General features: G+C 49.0%; 18 non-coding genes across 18 annotated transcripts; 9 read left to right on the forward strand and 9 right to left on the reverse strand.

Moving 5' to 3' along the window:
• Positions 1–1,259: 1,259 nt before the first annotated feature.
• Positions 1,260–1,342, reverse strand: trnal-cag (transfer RNA leucine (anticodon CAG)). Its single transcript has one exon. It is a non-coding gene; the product is annotated as a tRNA-Leu (tRNA).
• Positions 1,343–1,438: 96 nt separating this feature from the next.
• trnav-cac (transfer RNA valine (anticodon CAC)) lies at positions 1,439–1,512 on the forward strand. The gene has a single exon. It is a non-coding gene; the product is annotated as a tRNA-Val (tRNA).
• Positions 1,513–2,716: 1,204 nt separating this feature from the next.
• Positions 2,717–2,799, reverse strand: trnal-cag (transfer RNA leucine (anticodon CAG)). Its single transcript has one exon. It is a non-coding gene; the product is annotated as a tRNA-Leu (tRNA).
• A 96-nt stretch (positions 2,800–2,895) lies between these two features.
• On the forward strand, positions 2,896–2,969 carry trnam-cau (transfer RNA methionine (anticodon CAU)). The gene has a single exon. It is a non-coding gene; the product is annotated as a tRNA-Met (tRNA).
• Positions 2,970–7,451: 4,482 nt separating this feature from the next.
• trnal-cag (transfer RNA leucine (anticodon CAG)) lies at positions 7,452–7,533 on the reverse strand. The gene has a single exon. It is a non-coding gene; the product is annotated as a tRNA-Leu (tRNA).
• Positions 7,534–7,629: 96 nt separating this feature from the next.
• On the forward strand, positions 7,630–7,703 carry trnam-cau (transfer RNA methionine (anticodon CAU)). Its single transcript has one exon. It is a non-coding gene; the product is annotated as a tRNA-Met (tRNA).
• Positions 7,704–11,446: 3,743 nt separating this feature from the next.
• Positions 11,447–11,529, reverse strand: trnal-cag (transfer RNA leucine (anticodon CAG)). Its single transcript has one exon. It is a non-coding gene; the product is annotated as a tRNA-Leu (tRNA).
• Positions 11,530–11,625: 96 nt separating this feature from the next.
• trnam-cau (transfer RNA methionine (anticodon CAU)) lies at positions 11,626–11,699 on the forward strand. Its single transcript has one exon. It is a non-coding gene; the product is annotated as a tRNA-Met (tRNA).
• A 1,919-nt stretch (positions 11,700–13,618) lies between these two features.
• Positions 13,619–13,701, reverse strand: trnal-cag (transfer RNA leucine (anticodon CAG)). Its single transcript has one exon. It is a non-coding gene; the product is annotated as a tRNA-Leu (tRNA).
• A 96-nt stretch (positions 13,702–13,797) lies between these two features.
• On the forward strand, positions 13,798–13,871 carry trnav-cac (transfer RNA valine (anticodon CAC)). The gene has a single exon. It is a non-coding gene; the product is annotated as a tRNA-Val (tRNA).
• Positions 13,872–15,075: 1,204 nt separating this feature from the next.
• Positions 15,076–15,158, reverse strand: trnal-cag (transfer RNA leucine (anticodon CAG)). Its single transcript has one exon. It is a non-coding gene; the product is annotated as a tRNA-Leu (tRNA).
• A 96-nt stretch (positions 15,159–15,254) lies between these two features.
• On the forward strand, positions 15,255–15,328 carry trnav-cac (transfer RNA valine (anticodon CAC)). The gene has a single exon. It is a non-coding gene; the product is annotated as a tRNA-Val (tRNA).
• Positions 15,329–16,532: 1,204 nt separating this feature from the next.
• Positions 16,533–16,615, reverse strand: trnal-cag (transfer RNA leucine (anticodon CAG)). The gene has a single exon. It is a non-coding gene; the product is annotated as a tRNA-Leu (tRNA).
• Positions 16,616–16,711: 96 nt separating this feature from the next.
• Positions 16,712–16,785, forward strand: trnam-cau (transfer RNA methionine (anticodon CAU)). Its single transcript has one exon. It is a non-coding gene; the product is annotated as a tRNA-Met (tRNA).
• Positions 16,786–18,728: 1,943 nt separating this feature from the next.
• trnal-cag (transfer RNA leucine (anticodon CAG)) lies at positions 18,729–18,811 on the reverse strand. Its single transcript has one exon. It is a non-coding gene; the product is annotated as a tRNA-Leu (tRNA).
• Positions 18,812–18,907: 96 nt separating this feature from the next.
• On the forward strand, positions 18,908–18,981 carry trnam-cau (transfer RNA methionine (anticodon CAU)). The gene has a single exon. It is a non-coding gene; the product is annotated as a tRNA-Met (tRNA).
• A 1,943-nt stretch (positions 18,982–20,924) lies between these two features.
• trnal-cag (transfer RNA leucine (anticodon CAG)) lies at positions 20,925–21,007 on the reverse strand. The gene has a single exon. It is a non-coding gene; the product is annotated as a tRNA-Leu (tRNA).
• Positions 21,008–21,103: 96 nt separating this feature from the next.
• Positions 21,104–21,177, forward strand: trnam-cau (transfer RNA methionine (anticodon CAU)). The gene has a single exon. It is a non-coding gene; the product is annotated as a tRNA-Met (tRNA).
• The last annotated feature ends 11 nt before the right edge of the window (positions 21,178–21,188 follow it).

Genomic DNA, 21,188 nt, shown 5'->3' on the forward strand with positions numbered 1-21,188 from the left:
CAGACTGGGCTACTGTTATGCTCCCTTGGCGGGTCTTCCGGCACGTACTATCAAGCCTCTGCAACTGATCCAGGATGCAGCAGCGAGAGTGGTCTTCAACGAGCCAAAGAAAGCCCACGTCACACCTCTCTTCATAATTTTGCACTGGCTACCAATAGCTGTTCGCATCAGATTCAAGATACTGATGTTTGCCTACAAGATAACCACTGGCTCTGCAGCAATATACCTAAAGTCGCTGGTTCAGACCTATGCTTGCGTTCTGCAAGGGACTGAGTTTGACACCCGTGGCTAAGAAAGAAAGAGTGAGGTTCTCTGTCCCCTTCCGTGTGGGTTTCCCTGTGTCTCCTGGGGGCAAAATGCCACAGCTCCTCTTCAGGGCAGGTGAAATGAGGTTTTGTGGAAAACTGTGAGGTTCCAGGTAAATTCCCTGAATCTCATCCAGCGACATTGCGTGTAGACCCGTGCCATCCTTTCATATACAATGAAGTGAAAATTCTGCATTCATGCTGGCTAACACTGCATGAAGGCAGTAATAGAATCCCTCTCATATTCATGTAACACATGGCCACGTCGTCCTGAGGTTTTGTGAAGTTTCAAAGGCCATATTGCTGCACTGGCCCGGTCCTGCAGATTTGCCTTATACAACGTTCGGGAGATTAGACCCTTCCGATCAGAGCAGGCCACACAACTCCTTGTCCAAGCTCTTTGTTTTCTCCAGACTGGGCTACTGTTATGCTCCCTTGGTGGGTCTTCCGGCACGTACTATCAAGCCTCTGCAACTGATCCAGGATGCAGCAGCGAGAGTGGTCTTCAACGAGCCAAAGAAAGCCCACGTCACACCTCTCTTCATAATTTTGCACTGGCTACCAATAGCTGTTCGCATCAGATTCAAGATACTGATGTTTGCCTACAAGATAACCACTGGCTCTGCAGCAATGTACCTAAAGTCGCTGGTTCAGACCTATGCTTGCGTTCTGCAAGTGAACGACGCCTCGTGGTGCCATCCCAAAGAGGCACAAAATCACTCTCAAGGACCTTTTCCTGGACTGTTCCCAGCTGGTGGATCGGCTTGCCTATCTCAATTCAATCAGCGGAGGCTTTAACCATTTTCAAAAAGTGTCTAAAAACTCATCCTTGTCTTCAACTTCTGCCCAATGAATACTAGCATTTGCCAAATGCTGTGTTTTGTCAAAGTTAACGCCCTGCTGGCTCAACGTAGCAGAAGACTGAAGTCTCTGTCTGCAGCCAAAGGATAGATCTGTCAGAAGTGGGATTCGAACCCACGCCTCCAGGGGAGACTGCGACCTGAACGCAGCGCCTTAGACCGCTCGGCCATCCTGACACACTTGGTTGGCTAGGGATGGCCTGTTGGAGCCACACCTGAATGCACGGATCTAGAAGCTACTTATTCTCTGTTTGGGCGCCCTTTAGCCCACAAGCCTCGTTGGCGCAGTTAGGCAGCGCGTCAGTCTCACAATCTGAAGGTCGTGAGTTCGAGCCTCACACGGGGCAGAGTGGTGCTTTTTTCTGATCACTGAGAGCGCTTAGACCAGGGGTATCAAACTAAATTCCTTTAGGGCCCGAGCCCTGTAGAGTGTTCTTCCAACCCTTCTCAAACACACAAGGCATGTAGTTTTCAAATGAGCCTGAAGGCCATGATTAGTTGGATCAGGTGTGTTCAATCAGGCTTGAATCTAAACTCTGCAGGTCTCCGGCCTTCCAGGGACTGAGTTTGACACCCGTGGCTTAGAAAGAAAGAGTGAGGTTCTCTGTCCCCTTCCGTGTGGGTTTCCCTGTGTCTCCTGGGGTCAAAAGGCCACAGCTCCTCTTCAGGGAAGGTGAAATGATGTTTTGTGGAAAACTGTGAGGTTCCAGGTAAATTCCCTGAATCTCATCCAGCGACATTGCGTGTAGACCCGTGCCATCCTTTTGTACACAATGAAGTGAAAATACTGCATTCATGCTGGCTAACACTGAATGAAGGCAGTAATAGCATCCCTCTCATATTCATGTAACACATGGCCACATCCTCCTGAGGTTTTGTGAAGTTTCAATGGCCATATTGCTGCACTGGCCCGGTCCTGCAGATTTGCCTTATACAAAGTTCGGAAGATTAGACCCTTCCGATCAGAGCAGGCCACACAACTCCTTGTCCAAGCACTTTGTTTTCTCCAGACTGGGCTACTGTTATGCTCCCTTGGCGGGTCTTCCGGCACGTACTATCAAGCCTCTGCAACTGATCCAGGATGCAGCAGCGAGAGTGGTCTTAAACGAACCAAAGAAAGCCCACGTCACACCTTTCTTCATAATTTTGCACTGGCTACCAATAGCTGTTCGCATCAGATTCAAGATACTGATGTTTGCCTAAAAGATAACCACTGGCTCTGCAGCAATATACCTAAAGTCGCTGGTTCAGACCTATGCTTGCGTTCTGCAAGTGAACGACGCCTCGTGGTGCCATCCCAAAGAGGCACAAAATCACTCTCAAGGACCTTTTCCTGGACTGTTCCCAGCTGGTGGATCGGCTTGCCTATCTCAATTCAATCAGCGGAGGCTTTAACCATTTTCAAAAAGTGTCTAAAAACTCATCCTTGTCTTCAACGCCTGCCCAATGAATACTAGCATTTGCCAAATGCTGTGTTTTGTCAAAGTTAACATCCTGCTGGCTCAACGTAGCAGAAGACTGAAGTCTCTGTCTGCAGCCAAAGGATAGATCTGTCAGAAGTGGGATTCGAACCCACGCCTCCAGGAGAGACTGCGACCTGAACGCAGCGCCTTAGACCGCTCGGCCATCCTGACACCCTTGATTGGCTAGGGATGGCCTGTTGGAGCCACACCTGAATGCAAGGATCTAGAAGCTACTTATTCTCTGTTTGGGCGCCCTTTATCCCACAAGCCTCGTTGGCGCAGTTAGGCAGCGCGTCAGTCTCATAATCTGAAGGTCGTGAGTTCGAGCCTCACACGGGGCAGAGTGGTGCTTTTTTTCTGATCACTGAGAGCGCTTAGACCAGGGGTATCAAACTAAATTCCTTTAGGGCCCGAGCCCTGTAGAGTGTTGTTCCAACCCTTCTCAAACACACAAGGCATGTAGTTTTCAAATGAGCCTGAAGGCCATGATTAGTTGGATCAGGTGTGTTCAATCAGGCTTGAATCTAAACTCTGCAGGTCTCCGGCCTTCCAGGGACTGAGTTTGACACCCGTGGATTAGAAAGAAAGAGTGAGGTTCTCTGTCCCCTTCCGTGTGGGTTTCCCTGTGTCTCCTGGGGGCAAAAGGCCACAGCTCCTCTTCAGGGAAGGTGAAATGATGTTTTGTGGAAAACTGTGAGGTTCCAGGTAAATTCCCTGAATCTCATCCAGCGACATTGCGTGTAGACCCGTGCCATCCTTTTATATACAATGAAGTGAAAATTCTGCATTCATGCTGGCTAACACTGAATGAAGGCAGTAATAGCATCCCTCTCATATTCATGTAACACATGGCCACATCCTCCTGAGGTTTTGTGAAGTTTCAAAGGCCATATTGCTGCACTGGCCCGGTCCTGCAGATTTGCCTTATACAAAGTTCTGAAGATTAGACCCTTCCGATCAGAGCAGGCCACACAACTCCTTGTCCAAGCTCTTTGTTTTCTCCAGACTGGGCTACTGTTATGCTCCCTTGGCGGGTCTTCCGGCACGTACTATCAAGCCTCTGCAACTGATCCAGGATGCAGCAGCGAGAGTGGTCTTAAACGAGCCAAAGAAAGCCCACGTCACACCTCTCTTCATAATTTTGCACTGGCTACCAATAGCTGTTCGCATCAGATTCAAGATACTGATGTTTGCCTACAAGATAACCACTGGCTCTGCAGCAATATACCTAAAGTCACTGGTTCAGACCTATGCTTGCGTTCTGCAAGGGACTGAGTTTGACACCCGTGGCTAAGAAAGAAAGAGTGAAGTTCTCTGTCCCCTTCCGTGTGGGTTTCCCTGTGTCTCCTGGGGGCAAAATGCCACAGCTCCTCTTCAGGGCAGGTGAAATGAGGTTTTGTGGAAAACTGTGAGGTTCCAGGTAAATTCCCTGAATCTCATCCAGCGACATTGCGTGTAGACCCGTGCCATCCTTTCATATACAATGAAGTGAAAATTCTGCATTCATGCTGGCTAACACTGCATGAAGGCAGTAATAGAATCCCTCTCATATTCATGTAACACATGGCCACGTCGTCCTGAGGTTTTGTGAAGTTTCAAAGGCCATATTGCTGCACTGGCCCGGTCCTGCAGATTTGCCTTATACAACGTTCGGGAGATTAGACCCTTCCGATCAGAGCAGGCCACACAACTCCTTGTCCAAGCTTTTTGTTTTCTCCAGACTGGGCTACTGTTATGCTCCCTTGGCGGGTCTTCCGGCACGTACTATCAAGCCTCTGCAACTGATCCAGGATGCAGCAGCGAGAGTGGTCTTCAACGAGCCAAAGAAAGCCCACGTCACACCTTTCTTCATAATTTTGCACTGGCTACCAATAGCTGTTCGCATCAGATTCAAGATACTGATGTTTGCCTAAAAGATAACCACTGGCTCTGCAGCAATATACCTAAAGTCGCTGGTTCAGACCTATGCTTGCGTTCTGCAAGTGAACGACGCCTCGTGGTGCCATCCCAAAGAGGCACAAAATCACTCTCAAGGACCTTTTCCTGGACTGTTCCCAGCTGGTGGATCGGCTTGCCTATCTCAATTCAATCAGCGGAGGCTTTAACCATTTTCAAAAAGTGTCTAAAAACTCATCCTTGTCTTGAGTTCGAGCCTCACACGGGGCAGAGTGGTGCTATTTTCTGATCACTGAGAGTGCTTAGACCAGGGGTATCAAACTAAATTCCTTTAGGGCCCGAGCCCTGTAGAGTGTTGTTCCAACCCTTCTCAAACACACAAGGCATGTAGTTTTCAAATGAGCCTGAAGGCCATGATTAGTTGGATCAGGTGTGTTCAATCAGGCTTGAATCTAAACTCTGCAGGTCTCCGGCCTTCCAGGGACTGAGTTTGACACCCGTGGATTAGAAAGAAAGAGTGAGGTTCTCTGTCCCCTTCCGTGTGGGTTTCCCTGTGTCTCCTGGGGGCAAAAGGCCACAGCTCCTCTTCAGGGCAGGTGAAATGATGTTTTGTGGAAAACTGTGAGGTTCCAGGTAAATTCCCTGAATCTCATCCAGCGACATTGCGTGTAGACCCGTGCCATCCTTTCATATACAATGAAGTGAAAATTCTGCATTCATGCTGGCTAACACTGAATGAAGGCAGTAATAGCATCCCTCTCATATTCATGTAACACATGGCCACATCCTCCTGAGGTTTTGTGAAGTTTCAAAGGCCATATTGCTGCACTGGCCCGGTCCTGCAGATTTGCCTTATACAAAGTTCTGAAGATTAGACCCTTCCGATCAGAGCAGGCCACACAACTCCTTGTCCAAGCTCTTTGTTTTCTCCAGACTGGGCTACTGTTATGCTCCCTTGGCGGGTCTTCCGGCACGTACTATCAAGCCTCTGCAACTGATCCAGGATGCAGCAGCGAGAGTGGTCTTCAACGAGCCAAAGAAAGCCCACGTCACACCTCTCTTCATAATTTTGCACTGGCTACCAATAGCTGTTCGCATCAGATTCAAGATACTGATGTTTGCCTACAAGATAACCACTGGCTCTGCAGCAATATACCTAAAGTCGCTGGTTCAGACCTATGCTTGCGTTCTGCAAGGGACTGAGTTTGACACCCGTGGCTAAGAAAGAAAGAGTGAGGTTCTCTGTCCCCTTCCGTGTGGGTTTCCCTGTGTCTCCTGGGGGCAAAATGCCACAGCTCCTCTTCAGGGCAGGTGAAATGAGGTTTTGTGGAAAACTGTGAGGTTCCAGGTAAATTCCCTGAATCTCATCCAGCGACATTGCGTGTAGACCCGTGCCATCCTTTCATATACAATGAAGTGAAAATTCTGCATTCATGCTGGCTAACACTGCATGAAGGCAGTAATAGAATCCCTCTCATATTCATGTAACACATGGCCACGTCGTCCTGAGGTTTTGTGAAGTTTCAAAGGCCATATTGCTGCACTGGCCCGGTCCTGCAGATTTGCCTTATACAACGTTCGGGAGATTAGACCCTTCCGATCAGAGCAGGCCACACAACTCCTTGTCCAAGCTCTTTGTTTTCTCCAGACTGGGCTACTGTTATGCTCCCTTGGTGGGTCTTCCGGCACGTACTATCAAGCCTCTGCAACTGATCCAGGATGCAGCAGCGAGAGTGGTCTCCAACGAGCCAAAGAAAGCCCACGTCACACCTCTCTTCATAATTTTGCACTGGCTACCAATAGCTGTTCGCATCAGATTCAAGATACTGATGTTTGCCTACAAGATAACCACTGGCTCTGCAGCAATATACCTAAAGTCGCTGGTTCAGACCTATGCTTGCGTTCTGCAAGTGAACGACGCCTCGTCGTTCCAGGGACTGAGTTTGACACCCGTGGCTAAGAAAGAAAGAGTGAGGTTCTCTGTCCCCTTCCGTGTGGGTTTCCCTGTGTCTCCTGGGGGCAAAATGCCACAGCTCCTCTTCAGGGCAGGTGAAATGAGGTTTTGTGGAAAACTGTGAGGTTCCAGGTAAATTCCCTGAATCTCATCCAGCGACATTGCGTGTAGACCCGTGCCATCCTTTCATATACAATGAAGTGAAAATTCCGCATTCATGCTGGCTAACACTGCATGAAGGCAGTAATAGAATCCCTCTCATATTCATGTAACACATGGCCACGTCGTCCTGAGGTTTTGTGAAGTTTCAAAGGCCATATTGCTGCACTGGCCCGGTCCTGCAGATTTGCCTTATACAACGTTCGGGAGATTAGACCCTTCCGATCAGAGCAGGCCACACAACTCCTTGTCCAAGCTCTTTGTTTTCTCCAGACTGGGCTACTGTTATGCTCCCTTGGCGGGTCTTCCGGCACGTACTATCAAGCCTCTGCAACTGATCCAGGATGCAGCAGCGAGAGTGGTCTTCAACGAGCCAAAGAAAGCCCACGTCACACCTCTCTTCATAATTTTGCACTGGCTACCAATAGCTGTTCGCATCAGATTCAAGATACTGATGTTTGCCTACAAGATAACCACTGGCTCTGCAGCAATATACCCAAAGTCGCTGGTTCAGACCTATGCTTGCGTTCTGCAAGTGAACGACGCCTCGTGGTGCCATCCCAAAGAGGCACAAAATCACTCTCAAGGACCTTTTCCTGGACTGTTCCCAGCTGCTGGATCGGCTTGCCTATCTCAATTCAATCAGCGGAGGCTTTAACCATTTTCAAAAAGAGTCTAAAAACTCATCCTTGTCTTCAACGCCTGCCCAATGAATACTAGCATTTGCCAAATGCTGTGTTTTGTCAAAGTTAACGCCCTGCTGGCTCAACGTAGCAGAAGACTGAAGTCTCTGTCTGCAGCCAAAGGATAGATCTGTCAGAAGTGGGATTCGAACCCACGCCTCCAGGGAGACTGCGACCTGAACACAGCGCCTTAGACCGCTCGGCCATCCTGACACACTTGGTTGGCTAGGGATGGCCTGTTGGAGCCACACCTGAATGCACGGATCTAGAAGCTACTTATTCTCTGTTTGGGCGCCCTTTAGCCCACAAGCCTCGTTGGCGCAGTTAGGCAGCGCGTCAGTCTCATAATCTGAAGGTCGTGAGTTCGAGCCTCACACGGGGCAGAGTGGTGCTTTTTTCTGATCACTGAGAGCGCTTAGACCAGGGGTATCAAACTAAATTCCTTTAGGGCCCGAGCCCTGTAGAGTGTTCTTCCAACCCTTCTCAAACACACAAGGCATGTAGTTTTCAAATGAGCCTGAAGGCCATGATTAGCTGGATCAGGTGTGTTCAATCAGGCTTGAATCTAAACTCTGCAGGTATCCGGCCTTCCAGGGACTGAGTTTGACACCCGTGGCTTAGAAAGAAAGAGTGAGTTTCTCTGTCCCCTTCCGTGTGGGTTTCCCTGTGTCTCCTGGGGGCAAAAGGCCACAGCTCCTCTTCAGGGCAGGTGAAATGATGTTTTGTGGAAAACTGTGAGGTTCCAGGTAAATTCCCTGAATCTCATCCAGCGACATTGCGTGTAGACCCGTGCCATCCTTTCATATACAATGAAGTGAAAATTCTGCATTCATGCTGGCTAACACTGCATGAAGGCAGTAATAGAATCCCTCTCATATTCATGTAACACTTGGCCACGTCGTCCTGAGGTTTTGTGAAGTTTCAAAGGCCATATTGCTGCACTGGCCCGGTCCTGCAGATTTGCCTTATACAACGTTCGGGAGATTAGACCCTTCCGATCAGAGCAGGCCACACAACTCCTTGTCCAAGCTCTTTGTTTTCTCCAGACTGGGCTACTGTTATGCTCCCTTGGCGGGTCTTCCGGCACGTACTATCAAGCCTCTGCAACTGATCCAGGATGCAGCAGCGAGAGTGGTCTTAAACGAGCCAAAGAAAGACCACGTCACACCTCTCTTCATAATTTTGCACTGGCTACCAATAGCTGTTCGCATCAGATTCAAGATACTGATGTTTGCCTACAAGATAACCACTGGCTCTGCAGCAATATACCTAAAGTCGCTGGTTCAGACCTATGCTTGCGTTCTGCAAGGGACTGAGTTTGACACCCGTGGCTAAGAAAGAAAGAGTGAGGTTCTCTGTCCCCTTCCGTGTGGGTTTCCCTGTGTCTCCTGGGGGCAAAATGCCACAGCTCCTCTTCAGGGCAGGTGAAATGAGGTTTTGTGGAAAACTGTGAGGTTCCAGGTAAATTCCCTGAATCTCATCCAGCGACATTGCGTGTAGACCCGTGCCATCCTTTCATATACAATGAAGTGAAAATTCTGCATTCATGCTGGCTAACACTGCATGAAGGCAGTAATAGAATCCCTCTCATATTCATGTAACACATGGCCACGTCGTCCTGAGGTTTTGTGAAGTTTCAAAGGCCATATTGCTGCACTGGCCCGGTCCTGCAGATTTGCCTTATACAACGTTCGGGAGATTAGACCCTTCCGATCAGAGCAGGCCACACAACTCCTTGTCCAAGCTCTTTGTTTTCTCCAGACTGGGCTACTGTTATGCTCCCTTAGCGGGTCTTCCGGCACGTACTATCAAGCCTCTGCAACTGATCCAGGATGCAGCAGCGAGAGTGGTCTTCAACGAGCCAAAGAAAGCCCACGTCACACCTCTCTTCATAATTTTGCACTGGCTACCAATAGCTGTTCGCATCAGATTCAAGATACTGATGTTTGCCTAAAAGATAACCACTGGCTCTGCAGCAATGTACCTAAAGTCGCTGGTTCAGACCTACGCTTGCGTTCTGCAAGTGAACGACGCCTCGTGGTGCCATCCCAAAGAGGCACAAAATCACTCTCAAGGACCTTTTCCTGGACTGTTCCCAGCTGGTGGATCGGCTTGCCTATCTCAATTCAATCAGCGGAGGCTTTAACCATTTTCAAAAAGTGTCTAAAAACTCATCCTTGTCTTGAGTTCGAGCCTCACACGGGGCAGAGTGGTGCTATTTTCTGATCACTGAGAGTGCTTAGACCAGGGGTATCAAACTAAATTCCTTTAGGGCCCGAGCCCAGTAGAGTGTTGTTCCAACCCTTCTCAAACACACAAGGCATGTAGTTTTCAAATGAGCCTGAAGGCCATGATTAGTTGGATCAGGTGTGTTCAATCAGGCTTGAATCTAAACTCTGCAGGTCTCCGGCCTTCCAGGGACTGAGTTTGACACCTGTGGCTTCGAAAGAAAGAGTGAGGTTCTCTGTCCCCTTCCGTGTGGGTTTCCCTGTGTCTCCTGGGGGCAAAAGGCCACAGCTCCTCTTCAGGGCAGGTGAAATGATGTTTTGTGGAAAACTGTGAGGTTCCAGGTAAATTCCCTGAATCTCATCCAGCGACATTGCGTGTAGACCCGTGCCATCCTTTCATATACAATGAAGTGAAAATTCTGCATTCATGCTGGCTAACACTGCATGAAGGCAGTAATAGCATCCCTCTCATATTCATGTAACACATGGCCACATCCTCCTGAGGTTTTGTGAAGTTTCAAAGGCCATATTGCTGCACTGGCCCGGTCCTGCAGATTTGCCTTATACAAAGTTCGGAAGATTAGACCCTTCCGATCAGAGCAGGCCACACAACTCCTTGTCCAAGCTCTTTGTTTTCTCCAGACTGGGCTACTGTTATGCTCCCTTGGCGGGTCTTCCGGCACGTACTATCAAGCCTCTGCAACTGATCCAGGATGCAGCAGCGAGAGTGGTCTTAAACGAGCCAAAGAAAGCCCACGTCACACCTCTCTTCATAATTTTGCACTGGCTACCAATAGCTGTTCGCATCAGATTCAAGATACTGATGTTTGCCTACAAGATAACCACTGGCTCTGCAGCAATATACCTAAAGTCGCTGGTTCAGACCTATGCTTGCGTTCTGCAAGGGACTGAGTTTGACACCCGTGGCTAAGAAAGAAAGAGTGAAGTTCTCTGTCCCCTTCCGTGTGGGTTTCCCTGTGTCTCCTGGGGGCAAAATGCCACAGCTCCTCTTCAGGGCAGGTGAAATGAGGTTTTGTGGAAAACTGTGAGGTTCCAGGTAAATTCCCTGAATCTCATCCAGCGACATTGCGTGTAGACCCGTGCCATCCTTTCATATACAATGAAGTGAAAATTCTGCATTCATGCTGGCTAACACTGCATGAAGGCAGTAATAGAATCCCTCTCATATTCATGTAACACATGGCCACGTCGTCCTGAGGTTTTGTGAAGTTTCAAAGGCCATATTGCTGCACTGGCCCGGTCCTGCAGATTTGCCTTATACAACGTTCGGGAGATTAGACCCTTCCGATCAGAGCAGGCCACACAACTCCTTGTCCAAGCTCTTTGTTTTCTCCAGACTGGGCTACTGTTATGCTCCCTTGGCGGGTCTTCCGGCACGTACTATCAAGCCTCTGCAAATGATCCAGGATGCAGCAGCGAGAGTGGTCTTCAACGTGCCAAAGAAAGCCCACGTCACACCTCTCTTCATAATTTTGCACTGGCTACCAATAGCTGTTCGCATCAGATTCAAGATACTGATGTTTGCCTACAAGATAACCACTGGCTCTGCAGCAATATACCTAAAGTCGCTGGTTCAGACCTATGCTTGCGTTCTGCAAGTGAACGATGCCTCGTGGTGCCATCCCAAAGAGGCACAAAATCACTCTCAAGGACCTTTTCCTGGACTGTTCCCAGCTGGTGGATCGGCTTGCCTATCTCAATTCAATCAGCGGAGGCTTTAACCATTTTCAAAAAGTGTCTAAAAACACATCCTTGTCTTCAACTTCTGCCCAATGAATACTAGCATTTGCCAAATGCTGTGTTTTGTCAAAGTTAACGCCCTGCTGGCTCAACGTAGCAGAAGACTGAAGTCTCTGTCTGCAGCCAAAGGATAGATCTGTCAGAAGTGGGATTCGAACCCACGCCTCCAGGGGAGACTGCGACCTGAACGCAGCGCCTTAGACCGCTCGGCCATCCTGACACACTTGGTTGGCTAGGGATGGCCTGTTGGAGCCACACCTGAATGCACGGATCTAGAAGCTACTTATTCTCTGTTTGGGCGCCCTTTAGCCCACAAGCCTCGTTGGCGCAGTTAGGCAGCGCGTCAGTCTCATAATCTGAAGGTTGTGAGTTCGAGCCTCACACGGGGCAGAGTGGTGCTTTTTTCTGATCACTGAGAGCGCTTAGACCAGGGGTATCAAACTAAATTCCTTTAGGGCCCGAGCCCTGTAGAGTGTTCTTCCAACCCTTCTCAAACACACAAGGCATGTAGTTTTCAAATGAGCCTGAAGGCCATGATTAGCTGGATAAGGTGTGTTCAATCAGGCTTGAATCTAAACTCTGCAGGTATCCGGCCTTCCAGGGACTGAGTTTGACACCCGTGGCTTAGAAAGAAAGAGTGAGTGTCTCTGTCCCCTTCCGTGTGGGTTTCCCTGTGTCTCCTGGGGGCAAAAGGCCACAGCTCCTCTTCAGGGCAGGTGAAATGATGTTTTGTGGAAAACTGTGAGGTTCCAGGTAAATTCCCTGAATCTCATCCAGCGACATTGCGTGTAGACCCGTGCCATCCTTTTATATACAATGAAGTGAAAATTCTGCATTCATGCTGGCTAACACTGAATGAAGTCAGTAATAGCATCCCTCTCATATTCATGTAACACATGGCCACATCCTCCTGAGGTTTTGTGAAGTTTCAAAGGCCATATTGCTGCACTGGCCCGGTCCTGCAGATTTGCCTTATACAAAGTTCGGAAGATTAGACCCTTCCGATCAGAACAGGCCACACAACTCCTTGTCCAAGCTCTTTGTTTTCTCCAGACTGGGCTACTGTTATGCTCCCTTGGCGGGTCTTCCGGCACGTACTATCAAGCCTCTGCAACTGATCCAGGATGCAGCAGCGAGAGTGGTCTTAAACGAGCCAAAGAAAGCCCACGTCACACCTCTCTTCATAATTTTGCACTGGCTACCAATAGCTGTTCGCATCAGATTCAAGATACTGATGTTTGCCTACAAGATAACCACTGGCTCTGCAGCAATATACCTAAAGTCGCTGGTTCAGACCTATGCTTGCGTTCTGCAAGGGACTGAGTTTGACACCCGTGGCTAAGAAAGAAAGAGTGAGGTTCTCTGTCCCCTTCCGTGTGGGTTTCCCTGTGTCTCCTGGGGGCAAAATGCCACAGCTCCTCTTCAGGGCAGGTGAAATGAGGTTTTGTGGAAAACTGTGAGCTTCCAGGTAAATTCCCTGAATCTCATCCAGCGACATTGCGTGTAGACCCGTGCCGTCCTTTCATATACAATGAAGTGAAAATTCTGCATTCATGCTGGCCAACACTGCATGAAGGCAGTAATAGAATCCTTCTCATATTCATGTAACACATGGCCACGTCGTCCTGAGGTTTTGTGAAGTTTCAATGGCCATATTGCTGCACTGGCCCGGTCCTGCAGATTTGCCTTATACAAAGTTCGGAAGATTAGACCCTTCCGATCAGAGCAGGCCACACAACTCCTTGTCCAAGCTCTTTGTTTTCTCCAGACTGGGCTACTGTTATGCTCCCTTGGCGGGTCTTCCGGCACGTACTATCAAGCCTCTGCAACTGATCCAGGATGCAGCAGCGAGAGTGGTCTTAAACGAGCCAAAGAAAGCCCACGTCACACCTTTCTTCATAATTTTGCACTGGCTACCAATAGCTGTTCGCATCAGTTTCAAGATTCTGATGTTTGCCTAAAAGATAACCACTGGCTCTGCAGCAATATACCTAAAGTCGCTGGTTCAGACCTATGCTTGCGTTCTGCAAGTGAACGACGCCTCGTGGTGCCATCCCAAAGAGGCACAAAATCACTCTCAAGGACCTTTTCCTGGACTGTTCCCAGCTGGTGGATCGGCTTGCCTATCTCAATTCAATCAGCGGAGGCTTTAACCATTTTCAAAAAGTGTCTAAAAACTCATCCTTGTCTTCAACGCCTGCCCAATGAATACTAGCATTTGCCAAATGCTGTGTTTTGTCAAAGTTAACATCCTGCTGGCTCAACGTAGCAGAAGACTGAAGTCTCTGTCTGCAGCCAAAGGATAGATCTGTCAGAAGTGGGATTCGAACCCACGCCTCCAGGGGAGACTGCGACCTGAACGCAGCGCCTTAGACCGCTCGGCCATCCTGACACACTTGGTTGGCTAGGGATGGCCTGTTGGAGCCACACCTGAATGCACGGATCTAGAAGCTACTTATTCTCTGTTTGGGCGCCCTTTAGCCCACAAGCCTCGTTGGCGCAGTTAGGCAGCGCGTCAGTCTCACAATCTGAAGGTCGTGAGTTCGAGCCTCACACGGGGCAGAGTGGTGCTTTTTTCTGATCACTGAGAGCGCTTAGACCAGGGGTATCAAACTAAATTCCTTTAGGGCCCGAGCCCTGTAGAGTGTTCTTCCAACCCTTCTCAAACACACAAGGCATGTAGTTTTCAAATGAGCCTGAAGGCCATGATTAGTTGGATCAGGTGTGTTCAATCAGGCTTGAATCTAAACTCTGCAGGTCTCCGGCCTTCCAGGGACTGAGTTTGACACCCATGGCTTAGAAAGAAAGAGTGAGGTTCTCTGTCCCCTTCCGTGTGGGTTTCCCTGTGTCTCCTGGGGGCAAAATGCCACAGCTCCTCTTCAGGGCAGGTGAAATGAAGTTTTGTGGAAAACTGTGAGCTTCCAGGTAAATTCCCTGAATCTCATCCAGCGACATTGCGTGTAGACCCGTGCCATCCTTTCATATACAATGAAGTGAAAATTCTGCATTCATGCTGGCTAACACTGCATGAAGGCAGTAATAGAATCCTTCTCATATTCATGTAACACATGGCCACGTCGTCCTGAGGTTTTGTGAAGTTTCAATGGCCATATTGCTGCACTGGCCCGGTCCTGCAGATTTGCCTTATACAAAGTTCGGAAGATTAGACCCTTTCGATCAGAGCAGGCCACACAACTCCTTGTCCAAGCTCTTTGTTTTCTCCAGACTGGGCTACTGTTATGCTCCCTTGGCGGGTCTTCCGGCACGTACTATCAAGCCTCTGCAACTGATCCAGGATGCAGCAGCGAGAGTGGTCTTAAACGAGCCAAAGAAAGCCCACGTCACACCTTTCTTCATAATTTTGCACTGGCTACCAATAGCTGTTCGCATCAGATTCAAGATACTGATGTTTGCCTAAAAGATAACCACTGGCTCTGCAGCAATATACCTAAAGTCGCTGGTTCAGACCTATGCTTGCGTTCTGCAAGTGAACGACGCCTCGTGGTGCCATCCCAAAGAGGCACAAAATCACTCTCAAGGACCTTTTCCTGGACTGTTCCCAGCTGGTGGATCGGCTTGCCTATCTCAATTCAATCAGCGGAGGCTTTAACCATTTTCAAAAAGTGTCTAAAAACTCATCCTTGTCTTCAACTTCTGCCCAATGAATACTAGCATTTGCCAAATGCTGTGTTTTGTCAAAGTTAACGCCCTGCTGGCTCAACGTAGCAGAAGACTGAAGTCTCTGTCTGCAGCCAAAGGATAGATCTGTCAGAAGTGGGATTCGAACCCACGCCTCCAAGGGAGACTGCAACCTGAACGCAGCGCCTTAGACCGCTCGGCCATCCTGACACACTTGGTTGGCTAGGGATGGCCTGTTGGAGCCACACCTGAATGCACGGATCTAGAAGCTACTTATTCTCTGTTTGGGCGCCCTTTAGCCCACAAGCCTCGTTGGCGCAGTTAGGCAGCGCGTCAGTCTCACAATCTGAAGGTCGTGAGTTCGAGCCTCACACGGGGCAGAGTGGTGCTTTTTTCTGATCACTGAGAGCGCTTAGACCAGGGGTATCAAACTAAATTCCTTTAGGGCCCGAGCCCTGTAGAGTGTTCTTCCAACCCTTCTCAAACACACAAGGCATGTAGTTTTCAAATGAGCCTGAAGGCCATGATTAGTTGGATCAGGTGTGTTCAATCAGGCTTGAATCTAAACTCTGCAGGTCTCCGGCCTTCCAGGGACTGAGTTTGACACCCGTGGCTTAGAAAGAAAGAGTGAGGTTCTCTGTCCCCTTCCGTGTGGGTTTCCCTGTGTCTCCTGGGGTCAAAAGGCCACAGCTCCTCTTCAGGGAAGGTGAAATGATGTTTTGTGGAAAACTGTGAGGTTCCAGGTAAATTCCCTGAATCTCATCCAGCGACATTGCGTGTAGACCCGTGCCATCCTTTTGTACACAATGAAGTGAAAATACTGCATTCATGCTGGCTAACACTGAATGAAGGAAGTAATAGCATCCCTCTCATATTCATGTAACACATGGCCACATCCTCCTGAGGTTTTGTGAAGTTTCAATGGCCATATTGCTGCATGTGCCCGGTCCTGCAGATTTGCCTTATACAAAGTTCGGAAGATTAGACCCTTCCGATCAGAGCAGGCCACACAACTCCTTGTCCAAGCTCTTTGTTTTCTCCAGACTGGGCTACTGTTATGCTCCCTTGGCGGGTCTTCCGGCACGTACTATCAAGCCTCTGCAACTGATCCAGGATGCAGCAGCGAGAGTGGTCTTAAACGAGCCAAAGAAAGCCCACGTCACACCTTTCTTCATAATTTTGCACTGGCTACCAATAGCTATTCGCATCAGATTCAAGATACTGATGTTTGCCTAAAAGATAACCACTGGCTCTGCAGCAATATACCTAAAGTCGCTGGTTCAGACCTATGCTTGCGTTCTGCAAGTGAACGACGCCTCGTGGTGCCATCCCAAAGAGGCACAAAATCACTCTCAAGGACCTTTTCCTGGACTGTTCCCAGCTGGTGGATCGGCTTGCCTATCTCAATTCAATCAGCGGAGGCTTTAACCATTTTCAAAAAGTGTCTAAAAACTCATCCTTGTCTTCAACGCCTGCCCAATGAATACTAGCATTTGCCAAATGCTGTGTTTTGTCAAAGTTAACATCCTGCTGGCTCAACGTAGCAGAAGACTGAAGTCTCTGTCAGCAGCCAAAGGATAGATCTGTCAGAAGTGGGATTCGAACCCACGCCTCCAGGGGAGACTGCGACCTGAACGCAGCGCCTTAGACCGCTCGGCCATCCTGACACCCTTGATTGGCTAGGGATGGCCTGTTGGAGCCACACCTGAATGCAAGGATCTAGAAGCTACTTATTCTCTGTTTGGGCGCCCTTTATCCCACAAGCCTCGTTGGCGCAGTTAGGCAGCGCGTCAGTCTCATAATCTGAAGGTCGTGAGTTCGAGCCTCACACGGGGCAGAGTGGTGCTTTTTTTCTGATCACTGAGAGCGCTTAGACCAGGGGTATCAAACTAAATTCCTTTAGGGCCCGAGCCCTGTAGAGTGTTGTTCCAACCCTTCTCAAACACACAAGGCATGTAGTTTTCAAATGAGCCTGAAGGCCATGATTAGTTGGATCAGGTGTGTTCAATCAGGCTTGAATCTAAACTCTGCAGTTCTCCGGCCTTCCAGGGACTGAGTTTGACACCCGTGGATTAGAAAGAAAGAGTGAGGTTCTCTGTCCCCTTCCGTGTGGGTTTCCCTGTGTCTCCTGGGGGCAAAAGGCCACAGCTCCTCTTCAGGGCAGGTGAAATGATGTTTTGTGGAAAACTGTGAGGTTCCAGGTAAATTCCCTGAATCTCATCCAGCGACATTGCGTGTAGACCCGTGCCATCCTTTTATATACAATGAAGTGAAAATTCTGCATTCATGCTGACTAACACTGAATGAAGGCAGTAATAGCATCCCTCTCATATTCATGTAACACATGGCCACATCCTCCTGAGGTTTTGTGAAGTTTCAAAGGCCATATTGCTGCACTGGCCCGGTCCTGCAGATTTGCCTTATACAAAGTTCGGAAGATTAGACCCTTCCGTTTAGAGCAGGCCACACAACTCCTTGTCCAAGCTCTTTGTTTTCTCCAGACTGGGCTACTGTTATGCTCCCTTGGCGGGTCTTCCGGCACGTACTATCAAGCCTCTGCAACTGATCCAGGATGCAGCAGCGAGAGTGGTCTTAAATGAGCCAAAGAAAGCCCACGTCACACCTCTCTTCATAATTTTGCACTGGCTACCAATAGCTGTTCGCATCAGATTCAAGATACTGATGTTTGCCTACAAGATAACCACTGGCTCTGCAGCAATATACCTAAAGTCGCTGGTTCAGACCTATGCTTGCGTTCTGCAAGTGAACGACGCCTCATCGTTCCAGGGACTGAGTTTGACACCCGTGGCTAAGAAAGAAAGAGTGAGGTTCTCTGTCCCCTTCCGTGTGGGTTTCCCTGTGTCTCCTGGGGGCAAAATGCCACAGCTCCTCTTCAGGGCAGGTGAAATGAGGTTTTGTGGAAAACTGTGAGCTTCCAGGTAAATTCCCTGAATCTCATCCAGCGACATTGCGTGTAGACCCGTGCCATCCTTTCATATACAATGAAGTGAAAATTCTGCATTCATGCTGGCTAACACTGCATGAAGGCAGTAATAGAATCCTTCTCATATTCATGTAACACATGGCCACGTCGTCCTGAGGTTTTGTGAAGTTTCAATGGCCATATTGCTGCACTGGCCCGGTCCTGCAGATTTGCCTTATACAAAGTTCGGAAGATTAGACCCTTCCGATCAGAGCAGGCCACACAACTCCTTGTCCAAGCTCTTTGTTTTCTCCAGACTGGGCTACTGTTATGCTCCCTTGGCGGGTCTTCCGGCACGTACTATCAAGCCTCTGCAACTGATCCAGGATGCAGCAGCGAGAGTGGTCTTAAACGAGCCAAAGAAAGCCCACGTCACACCTTTCTTCATAATTTTGCACTGGCTACCAATAGCTGTTCGCATCAGATTCAAGATACTGATGTTTGCCTAAAAGATAACCACTGGCTCTGCAGCAATATACCTAAAGTCGCTGGTTCAGACCTATGCTTGCGTTCTGCAAGTGAACGACGCCTCGTGGTGCCATCCCAAAGAGGCACAAAATCACTCTCAAGGACCTTTTCCTGGACTGTTCCCAGCTGGTGGATCGGCTTGCCTATCTCAATTCAATCAGCGGAGGCTTTAACCATTTTCAAAAAGTGTCTAAAAACTCATCCTTGTCTTCAACGCCTGCCCAATGAATACTAGCATTTGCCAAATGCTGTGTTTTGTCAAAGTTAACATCCTGCTGGCTCAACGTAGCAGAAGACTGAAGTCACTGTCTGGAGCCAAAGGATAGATCTGTCAGAAGTGGGATTCGAACCCACGCCTCCAGGGGAGACTGCGACCTGAACGCAGCGCCTTAGAACCCTCGGCCATCCTGACACACTTGGTTGGCTAGGGATGGCCTGTTGGAGCCACACCTGAATGCACGGATCTAGAAGCTACTTATTCTCTGTTTGAGCGCCCTTTAGCCCACAAGCCTCGTTGGCGCAGTTAGGCAGCGCGTCAGTCTCATAATCTGAAGGTCGTGAGTTCGAGTCTCACACAGGGCAGAGTGGTGCTTTTTTCTGATCACTGAGAGCGCTTAGACCAGGGGTATCAAACTAAATTCCTTTAGGGCCCGAGCCCTGTAGAGTGTTCTTCCAACCCTTCTCAAACACACAAGGCATGTAGTTTTCAAATGAGCCTGAAGGCCATTGATTAGCTGGATCAGGTGTGTTCAATCAGGCTTGAATCTAAACTCTGCAGGTATCCGGCCTTCCAGGGACTGAGTTTGACACCCGTGGCTTAGAAAGAAAGAGTGAGTTTCTCTGTCCCCTTCCGTGTGGGTTTCCCTGTGTCTCCTGGGGGCAAAAGGCCACAGCTCCTCTTCAGGGCAGGTGAAATGATGTTTTGTGGAAAACTGTGAGGTTCCAGGTAAATTCCCTGAATCTCATCCAGCGACATTGCGTGTAGACCCGTGCCATCCTTTTATATACAATGAAGTGAAAATTCTGCATTCATGCTGGCTAACACTGAATGAAGGCAGTAATAGCATCCCTCTCATATTCATGTAACACATGGCCACATCCTCCTGAGGTTTTGTGAAGTTTCAAAGGCCATATTGCTGCACTGGCCCGGTCCTGCAGATTTGCCTTATACAAAGTTCGGAAGATTAGACCCTTCCGATCAGAGCAGGCCACACAACTCCTTGTCCAAGCTCTTTGTTTTCTCCAGACTGGGCTACTGTTATGCTCCCTTGGCGGGTCTTCCGGCACGTACTATCAAGCCTCTGCAACTGATCCAGGATGCAGCAGCGAGAGTGATCTTAAACGAGCCAAAGAAAGCCCACGTCACACCTCTCTTCATAATTTTGCACTGGCTACCAATAGCTGTTCGCATCAGATTCAAGATACTGATGTTTGCCTACAAGATAACCACTGGCTCTGCAGCAATATACCTAAAGTCTCTGGTTCAGACCTATGCTTGCGTTCTGCAAGTGAACGACGCCTCGTCGTTCCAGGGACTGAGTTTGACACCCGTGGCTAAGAAAGAAAGAGTGAGGTTCTCTGTCCCCTTCCGTGTGGGTTTCCCTGTGTCTCCTGGGGGCAAAATGCCACAGCTCCTCTTCAGGGCAGGTGAAATGAGGTTTTGTGGAAAACTGTGAGCTTCCAGTTAAATTCCCTGAATCTCATCCAGCGACATTGCGTGTAGACCCGTGCCATCCTTTCATATACAATGAAGTGAAAATTCTGCATTCATGCTGGCTAACACTGCATGAAGGCAGTAATAGAATCCTTCTCATATTCATGTAACACATGGCCACGTCGTCCTGAGGTTTTGTGAAGTTTCAATGGCCATATTGCTGCACTGGCCCGGTCCTGCAGATTTGCCTTATACAAAGTTCGGAAGATTAGACCCTTCCGATCAGAGCAGGCCACACAACTCCTTGTCCAAGCTCTTTGTTTTCTCCAGACTGGGCTACTGTTATGCTCCCTTGGCGGGTCTTCCGGCACGTACTATCAAGCCTCTGCAACTGATCCAGGATGCAGCAGCGAGAGTGGTCTTAAACGAGCCAAAGAAAGCCCACGTCACACCTTTCTTCATAATTTTGCACTGGCTACCAATAGCTGTTCGCATCAGATTCAAGATACTGATGTTTGCCTAAAAGATAACCACTGGCTCTGCAGCAATATACCTAAAGTCGCTGGTTCAGACCTATGCTTGCGTTCTGCAAGTGAACGACGCCTCGTGGTGCCATCCCAAAGAGGCACAAAATCACTCTCAAGGACCTTTTCCTGGACTGTTCCCAGCTGGTGGATCGGCTTGCCTATCTCAATTCAATAGGCGGAGGCTTTAACCATTTTCAAAAAGTGTCTAAAAACTCATCCTTGTCTTCAACGCCTGCCCAATGAATACTAGCATTTGCCAAATGCTGTGTTTTGTCAAAGTTAACATCCTGCTGGCTCAACGTAGCAGAAGACTGAAGTCTCTGTCTGCAGCCAAAGGATAGATCTGTCAGAAGTGGGATTCGAACCCACGCCTCCAGGGGAGACTGCGACCTGAACGCAGCGCCTTAGACCGCTCGGCCATCCTGACACCCTTGATTGGCTAGGGATGGCCTGTTGGAGCCACACCTGAATGCAAGGATCTAGAAGCTACTTATTCTCTGTTTGGGCGCCCTTTATCCCACAAGCCTCGTTGGCGCAGTTCGGCAGCGCGTCAGTCTCATAATCTGAAGGTCGTGAGTTTGAGCCTCACACGGGGCAGAGTGGTGCTT

The sequence above is a fragment of the Carassius carassius genome, chromosome 22 (assembly GCF_963082965.1).
Source record: "Carassius carassius chromosome 22, fCarCar2.1, whole genome shotgun sequence".
Lineage (NCBI taxonomy): Eukaryota > Metazoa > Chordata > Actinopteri > Cypriniformes > Cyprinidae > Carassius > Carassius carassius.